We start from the raw sequence: 9,192 nt of genomic DNA on the forward strand, positions 1-9,192 counted from the left end.
CATATGTAAGAAGCTACAAAGATCCACACTCACTTAACGTGATTGAACAATAGAATGCGCATGCGAATATATTGATTATTATTGGAATGAGCAAGCTTAGCGCGCGTATGTATGTGCCTATCGTGGTTCTTTTCGTACTATTCCTTTTTAATATAGTGCTTCATATAAACGAGTGCTGAAAGAAAGACGAGCGCCATAGAAGACGACGAGGACTACTCCGGTCGACCTAAAATAAGTATTCTTTTAGGATAATTCCAACCAAAAAAGTATGCATCAGTGTCCATGACATGCCATATCACATAGACACCACTTAAAAAACTATAATTTCCAATACATAATTTGTAATTGTGGTTATAAAATAAATTCCTGCAATGACCTTTCTCATCTCTATACCAATCTCCTTCCTTACCACTCTTTAATTCTATCTTAATATCTGTGATATCCATCCCAACAGGTATCATGGAGTTTTTTAGACTGTGATTTTTGTGCAAGAAACCATTTATTGCATGAGACCTAGTTTCTTCATCTTTTCCTCTCTTTCCTCTTTAATAGCATTGCCAAATCAGCAGAACATCCTACATGGCATTATATTAAATGCTATGGAAACCATCCTAGTTACTGTATTGGGACCGCCCTTAGAAAATTTCAAAATGATCATGTTACCCCTAATTAACTATATCAGTTGAGATGAAAAACCGCGTTGTTATTTGGTTCCCTAGATCTTCAATAAATGCAAATATATTGGAACCAGAAAAATATCATCTACTTAAACATTTAAACATTTGATTGGTTCCATACTTTTCTTTATATAATTTTTTCTTAGTATTATTTTTCGGGACGTGCCTAAGCATATTTTTTATTAAAAGGGTAGAGCGGGATGCCAGATGGTGGAGATAGCGAGCAGCTGCAACACAAGAGAAGAAAGAGAAAACTAGCTAAACAATTACATCTCGACGATTTGGCGACCCGTTGTCCGGCGCGCTGGAGGGAGAGCCAAAACCGTAGAGTACGGGAATAGCGGGTGCAGATTGGAGAAGCCCCGCCAGCGTCCATAATTTGCCCTCGTCTTGGATTTTCATTACCATCTCAGAGGCTGAAGAGCTGACATTGCGAAAGACTCGACTATTGCGTTCTTTCCAAAGTAGCCAACAGACCAGGATGACTGTTGGCTGCTTGAACTGTCAGTCCACATGCTTACACCACCAAAGCCACCATTTTTTCTTGATATTTGATATGGTTTTAATTAGGGCCTGTTCGTTTCCTCCTATCTAAATTTTAGACCCATCACATCAAAAAGAATCTTGCTATTTAGAAGTACTAAATAAAATCTGTTTATAAAACTTTTTGCACAGCTAGATGCTAATTCGCGAGACAAATTTAATGAGCCTAATTAATCCATAATTTGCCACAGTAATGCTACAGTAATTGTTCGCTAATCATGGACTAATATACCTCATTAGATTCGTCTCGCGAATTAGCACTAGGGTTCTGCAATTAGTTTTGTAATTAGACTTTATTTAATACTTCTAAATAATAAGATTCTCTTTGATGTGACCCCTCTAAAATTTAGGTACCCGGAAACGAACACCCCCTTAGATGAAGTTAAATGCTAAATGAGCACTTATTTTAGGACGTAGAGAGTATACTATATTTTTCCTCTAAAAGACCAATTAGGATCACACTGCTGTTAGACCAGTCTCAATAGAGGTCTCATGGAGAGTTTCGTGACATTAAATTCTATGACACATTATCAATTTTGCTAACATGACAGATAAGAAAGAAGTTTTATGGGATGAGAGAGGAGTTTCATCCATATAAAACTCAGCTGGTATTATCTAGTTTTCGGTCTTAATAACGGTACTATAAAACTATACACAGAGACATACTTTGCACACCAAATGCTCATTCAATTCGACCTGATTCTCGGCTTTTCTTCCGCATCTCTCCCTAGCATCACCCGACGATCTCTCGGAGTTGCCGGGCACTTGCACATTGGCTTCGAGCCTTAGCCTGCCCTGCACATGGAGGCGTTTGACCGGCCGACCGGCCAGGCGCGGTGGTTCAGCTCGGCTCGGCTCTCGAGCCCAGCTACGACCTGACCACACCCCATCCGAGGCCGGCTGCTGGTGGGCTTACACACACACACACTCGCACGCACGAGATGGATTTCACCCAGCAGCTCGAAGAAATGGGGAAATTTCGCTGAATTCGAAGCAAATGAGTGCGTGCATGACCGGAAGCGCCAGGCAGCATATCCTACTACTTCGTAGCACAGTTTGAAATCCACAGGCACTATCTCTCTCTCGCCCCCCTTCTTCTCTCGGACGAACGCTAGTCCCCGGCAGCTCAGTTCATGTCGCCACTGATGGTTTCCTTGAAGTAGAGGAGCACATAGGACACGACACCAGCAGGGAGCTGCTAGGAAGAAGAACCTTATCCATCCACTGCCCCGTGCCTCTCCGATCCGTCTCGTCCGAGGCTTGTGTTCTGATCGATAGATGCCCACCTTATCGAGTACTAGTATATACTATGTAGTAGAATGATGTGTCTACACATCAGCATTCACATCACCTGCACGGCGTGCTACGTACAACTACTGCCTGCACGGTTGGAGCGGTAGGGCATCAGGCCTTCAAATTTCGAAACCCAGCAGGGGATCGGAGGGGGCAGATGGGATCACGCCTACAATGCCGGCCTTGTTTTTGTTACCGTGTCAGCCACCGTCCACGCGAGCATGTCTAATCCTGTCAATTTTGTTTCCATCCAGCCATTTCCTACTGCCATGCTGCGCGCCTGCTTCTTACCTCAGCTAACGTGTGCGTGTGTGACCTGATCTGATCAGAGTAAAACGTAACAGTGCCCCTACCCATCAGTAAATTAAACTGCCAGTGTTTTCCAAAAGTTCAGGCATGCAGAGTACTCACCTGTCGCAGTGTGCCATGCATTTGTTTACCGCTTGCTAGTACAAAACAGGTGAAAACCTGCTCCATGGATCCTTTCAAATCGTACTCACTGATCTACTGACCATGTTCTTCATTTCCTAACCTAGCTTAGTGATATCTGTGTATATATACTTTTAGCGTTCTTAAACTGACACACACATAGGCTGGGTTAGTTGGGTGCACAGGACTTTTATATGAACCCGTCTTTTCCATTTCGCAGTAGCTTCTCGACCGCTGAGAAGACACATGTAGCCCTAATATTATACTCCGATCTAGTACTTGACTAGCGATCGCTCAGAAGTAGCACATGGTATGCATCAGTACTGGATGATGCCTGTTTAAACTTGTTTCAGAAACTTCGGGACCTGCAGCTGCAACCACCGACTGACATGAAGTGACGGTGTTGGATTTGTTCTTTCAGCTTGGGAAATTTGGGTGTGCGAGTCTTCCACGTACGGCAGACGGAGGTCGCAGCGTTGGATCAGGAGATTAAGCATATGATTTACTCTACCAATTGCTACTTTGGTAATGTACTTAAGAGTTCTTAATCCTGGAATACTGCAACATGGTGGTCTGGTATAAAAAAAATAAAATGTAACGATTACGTTACACAGAAGCTCTTACTTGCTAAAAGTCTACCAGTGTACCACAACAGGAAGCTGGGCTTGGGCTTGGCTCGGAAATTACTTTCTTTTGACATACCACGATTAGTTCCGGATAGGCTCTGCTTTTCTATTTCGTTTGGAGGAAAAAGGGGAAAAAAAGATTATGCGGCCATGTTGTAAGAGATCGCAGGCTGATATGGATTCTGGAGCTCAATGCAGAAAATAGCTGTGTCAGTGCATCAGTATGCCACTACGAAGGTAGACAGGCTTTCAGTGTGGCACAGCACTGAAACTGATGATGATGCGGCCGTACGAATACGTACAGTGTAGCTGCACGATCTTTCATGGCCGGGATGGGTACTGTTGCCTGCATTCGCAAAGCATGGCATGGGTCTTCTTCTCGAGGCGGCTCCTCTCCTCCAACGTCATGGCCACTCTCAAGAAATCAGGAGTGCTATTCTTAAACCAGTTCGTATTTCAAATCTTTTACTAGATTTCGTAGCGATTGATTGATGATATGTTATAAGAAAACTTATAGTCAACATATATATGTCCAGAAAGTTTTTTTTAAATCCTAAGACGATTTAAAAGAAGAAATGTATATGTTAAGAATTACCTACTCCCTGTCCAGCCCTTTGTCACTAGTCGTGCAGGGCATCTTACCTGCAACCTAATAGTTGGAGTAAACTAATTTAACAGTGCCCCTACCACTAGTACTAAACAAGCAGTATCCATGACTTGTGGCAGGCTGTTCATGTTTCAGTGCCACCATTTCTTTACTGCTTATACCAAGTACTGAGCAGGTGAAAACGGTCCAAGGATCGATCCGAACTGATGTGCCCCGTAACCAGTTTAAATTTTTTTGAATTCGTACTGGCTGCTGATCTCTAGCTACCTTCTTCAGCTTCTGTTAGCTTCTAGGTGATATATGTTAGTACCATCTAAGATCTAATAAGTTACCTGTACTCTTAGCCTTCTTAATCTGACATGGGTTAGTTGTGCATGCATTGTACTTTATGAAACTTCGGGATTCTCTAATGTTTTGTACTAGCATTTCTTAGAGTAGTAGGTTCTTAACCGTTGAGAAGACCTATACATATGGCCCTAGTTAAACCTTAATGTTATATCTGTACTGTTGTCTTAAAAAACTAGTTTTGCAGTACAGCTGGTTTCAATTTGTTTAAAAAACCTCGGCCAGGGAGCTAGGTGCTTCTTAATCTGTTCTTAATATGAGCAATTTGAATGGTGAATAATCTTCCACTTTGAACAGGCTGAAGATCAACATGGGATCAGGAAATTAAAGCACATACTTTCGTTTTCTGCATTAGTTACGGTGTACTTAACGGGGTCTTAATCCCGGAACTTGTTTCTTATATATTATCTCGTGCACTATCAAATATAACTTTTAGTGGAGAGAAAGATATCGTCTTTTACCGAAACAAAGGTCACATAGAAAAAATTAGGAATATGGAACCACCTCTTCAACATTATGTCTGCGCACATTATTGAAAGATTACTAAAAATGACAAACCTCTGGAATCTATATCTGCTAAAATATTTTAGAATTACATGACAATGCAAGGGGCGACACTTCTGTGGAAATCCTTACGATAAATGTAAAGTTATACTACACATCAGCTGAAAAGTTTCCTTTCTTTACAGTGAAAAAGAACTCTGTTTGAATTACACTGCATTCCGTCATTCCGGATGTGTTTCTCCACACACACGCACAATCTTTTGTCGAGTCTTAGGGCCTGTTCGGATGAATGGGAAAGAGAAAGAGAAAGTGCAAAATTTTTGCTCTTTTGCACTTTTTTTTGCACTTTTGGATCCAAACACCCCAAAGTGCAAAAGAGCAAATGCTACCGTAATTTTGCTAATTATGGATTAATTAGGCTTAATAGATTCGTCTCGTCATTTAGTCCTCATCTATGTAATTAGTTTTTTAATTAAACTATATTTAATACTTCTAATTAGCGTCCAAACATCTGATGTGACAGGAGCAAAAATTTTACCATTTGCCCTTTTGCCATTTGGGGGTGGATCCAAACAGGCCCTTACTAAAGGAATTAAGATCTCCTTTGAAGTGCTGTCTTTTACATTCAGGAATGTGTTGCACATAGGATTATTTCCTGCAAAGCCGTCTGGAACATATAGTATTAGAACCGTAGGATCCATTACCATCCCTCACGTCTTAGATGATTGTAAACATGAGCCCTAACCTTATATCTTAGAATTCAGTTCAAATTTGAATCATCACAAGTTACGAATCACAATCCTTAGGGAAATCAACAGCACAGGTCTTAAAGAGTTACTGAATGAACCCGACTCACTATAGCTCCCCTTTTCTCTGTGGCCGAGTACGTACGGTCTCTGTCTCCTTTCTCAGAACAGTAGGGCAACAAAAAGGCACAACACCCCATTAACGGCCACGTGGTAGGCGACGCAGCAGAAGTGGAATGGTCCGCAGCAGCATTATCCATCGACTGCCGCTCCTCAGCAGCAGCATCATGACCCCCATTGAACTCTCAGAGAGGAGAAGGAGCCAAAGATTCAACGGGACGAGCCGTGCGAATCGCAAATCACTGCGTGCGAAACAAGAGGGAATCATCCAAACAGAAGACGAGGCCTGCAAACATTCGGACGGCCTCCTCATCCATCACACTCCGCAGGCCGGTTTTCAGTTTCTCACATGGAGATCGAGCGGCAACTGTTGGCACCTCAAAAGTGCAGAGCAGGTCCTAATGATCATGCTCCCCGAGAACAAAGAACAGTTAAAAAATGTTCAGAGATAGATGAAGCCATCTGTTGAAGAGCACCACCAAACAGGAGCCAGATTATTCAGACAATCTTCCTGAAAATGTAAAATTATTCAAACAAGCTAGATTCAATCTTCTGTGCTCTGGCTGCAATTGTTCTAAGCCTGTGCCCTACATACATTTACTCATAAGAGTTAAGGGGCTCTGCTCAGGACCATGTGTGTAAGAGAGAGATCAGCGCAGGCAATTCTCTGAAACTGCGAAAGCTACGGATTCATTCACTCACTCACCTGACACTCTCAGCTGATATAATTGTGCAATGACCACACAATATGGTACAGTACTATGCAAACTGAGAGCTCAATAATTTCTCAACGCCATAACCTCCCAAGATGGTAACCCAGGAGATGCTTTAAAACGATAATCTTTTTTTAATATGATAAAAGAAAAAGGGTAGTGGGACACAATTCACAATGAAAGATATATGGAACTTCCTCTCACCATATATGGATTAGGAGGAGGGAAAAAAAACTCAAATCCACAGGAGACCTGCGTCAAAACCACCGAACTCAAACCCACAGGAGACCTGCACAAAGACTAAGAAATCATTTGAGATGACTATACTACCTATTGTTTATATCCAAATAAAACTATATTTATTACATGCATGCTTACGAGCAAAGTAAGAAGTATACTAGCTACTACTTGTTAGAGGTACATAAGAAAACCACTCACATTCATGCATTGGAATATAAATTAAGTTTTGTATTGATGAGTGACATATATGCCTTGTATTTTCAGACAAAATAAGTATTCACAATTTCTACAGCATTTTCTACGTATAGAAATATATATATCCTGATAAAATTTGGCGACACTCACTGACAAGTGTCCAACCACTGAAGCCCCAGAGAGTGCCAGGAATTCAAACTATACCCTGCGAAATATGTTAGAACACTATACAAGCATAGATGTTAACATTCACACACAGTTCCACAGCGCTTCTGGTCTGGATTTCCTGATGAAAATAGTTTTGCTTCTGATGTGCAAACAGCTGAGAATTGAAGGGCAGACAACCTCCCGATTGTCTAGGGCGCATGAGGACCCCAAAGGGAAATTCCCAGCTTCTGCACAGGATACACCAACACTATACAGTATGTAAACTTTGCAGCAACCAATGAAACCGGTCTGCGAAAAAAGAAAACCTTAACAAAATAGTGCCTCTGGGGCATGGAAACGTCGCCTCTGAAATCTGAATGCCCAGTTGCCCCCCCGTCATTCTTCCCAGTCCCCCAACATTGAATTCACTGAAATGCGTCGGCACACAGTTTCACGCCCCTTGCTGAATCAAATGAGATCATACCATGCAGTGCAGTGGCTGCCCAGTTCATTCCAGAATTCAGATCCGCACATCCAGGCATGCAGTATAGGTTTTTTTTTTCCATTGAGAGAGAGAGAGAGAGAGACCAGGCTGCAGAGTTCATGTGTGGCTTGTCCTGGTAGGATGCAGCACATATATTTAATTTGCTGCTGAGATGGACAGGTAGAGTCGTAGAGATGGTACAGTCATAGAGGGACAGCAGGAATTGAAAGCTAAGTATCATTTACTGATGAAAGCCTGAAAGGACTAGAGAGGCCTGCATCGGCGTAAATGTTGCGTTCTAAGGTTTCTGCTATCATCTTGCATGCCAACCTTGGCAATGGTAAATCAATAGTAGACGCAAATTCTGCATGAAGAGGCACTCTTTCAAGCTCATTTGGAGCAAGCTTCAGCATAATATATCCAAAAAAAATAGTTTCTCAAAGACAAAAACGGAATGATAGGCAAACTGCTTCTCAAAGACAAAAAAAATAGGCAACAGCAAAATAAAAACATTTTTCAAAAGAATCGAATCCAGCCATTGCCATGTAAGGTGAAGGTTAATTCGGGTGGCTGTATCCTTTTGAAAAGTTCATAATGTCGCGGTCAACAGAAAACACTGAATTTTGAAACAGGGCCATCCTATGAAACCAGGTCTGATACGCCTGGTAACATCACTGGACAGAATAGATGCTTGCAGTTGCAGCGGTGCCTTGGCCAAAGGAATTAACATCCTGCTCGTTGACGTTGAGTCACTGGCTCGTGGGTCCTGGAGTGGTAGTAACCTTTTCCCCAGACGCTGCAAATCAACACTTTCGAGTTACCATGATGGATGAAATGCCTCCACTGGCATCACGGTCCGATACGCGTATGGTTGGCCAAGTGCTTAGTCATCCCTTTCAGAGCATGAACAATAGTTTAGCCCGCTGCCGACTACAAGAGTTTGCTATGTCATTTAAAGTTAATATTGTAGTCAACAAATATAATAGATTGGCTATTATGTTGGCTAAAAGAGTGTTGCGTAATTAATATTAGACCCACTTGCATACTCTCATTCTCTCACCTCAGTCTGGGAATTTGTACTATAGCCAGTTATGAGCTGGCTACTATCCTACAGCCAGCTCCTTCTCTCTCTTCTCTCTTCTCTCCTCCACCTCAGCATAAATATAATAAAATAAAGCTTATAGCCAGCTGACTAGGTTTTATTGTACCTGCTCTCATTGGTTGATTGGCTCAAGTTTGCACAAACCTCGAGAGCAACATTTATATTTTTCTCAAACAACTTCATTTTTCACCGTCGGTTAAAGTATCATATGCACGGACGCCACGGTAAGGTTCATGTTACTAGACTCGTTATGAAAAAAAAACATTCAGAACAAGCATTTCTTTTTATTTTGAAAAATATGTTTTTATAGATATCGCTAATCAAATGCTGTAGACCATGCGGAAAATATGCTGTACTTTCAGGAACCGAGGAAACAATAACAAGATTGTCAGCACAAATTCCATCACGCCCGACCCAAATA

The sequence above is a fragment of the Panicum hallii genome, chromosome 3 (assembly GCF_002211085.1).
Source record: "Panicum hallii strain FIL2 chromosome 3, PHallii_v3.1, whole genome shotgun sequence".
NCBI classification, from domain to species: Eukaryota; Viridiplantae; Streptophyta; class Magnoliopsida; order Poales; family Poaceae; genus Panicum; species Panicum hallii.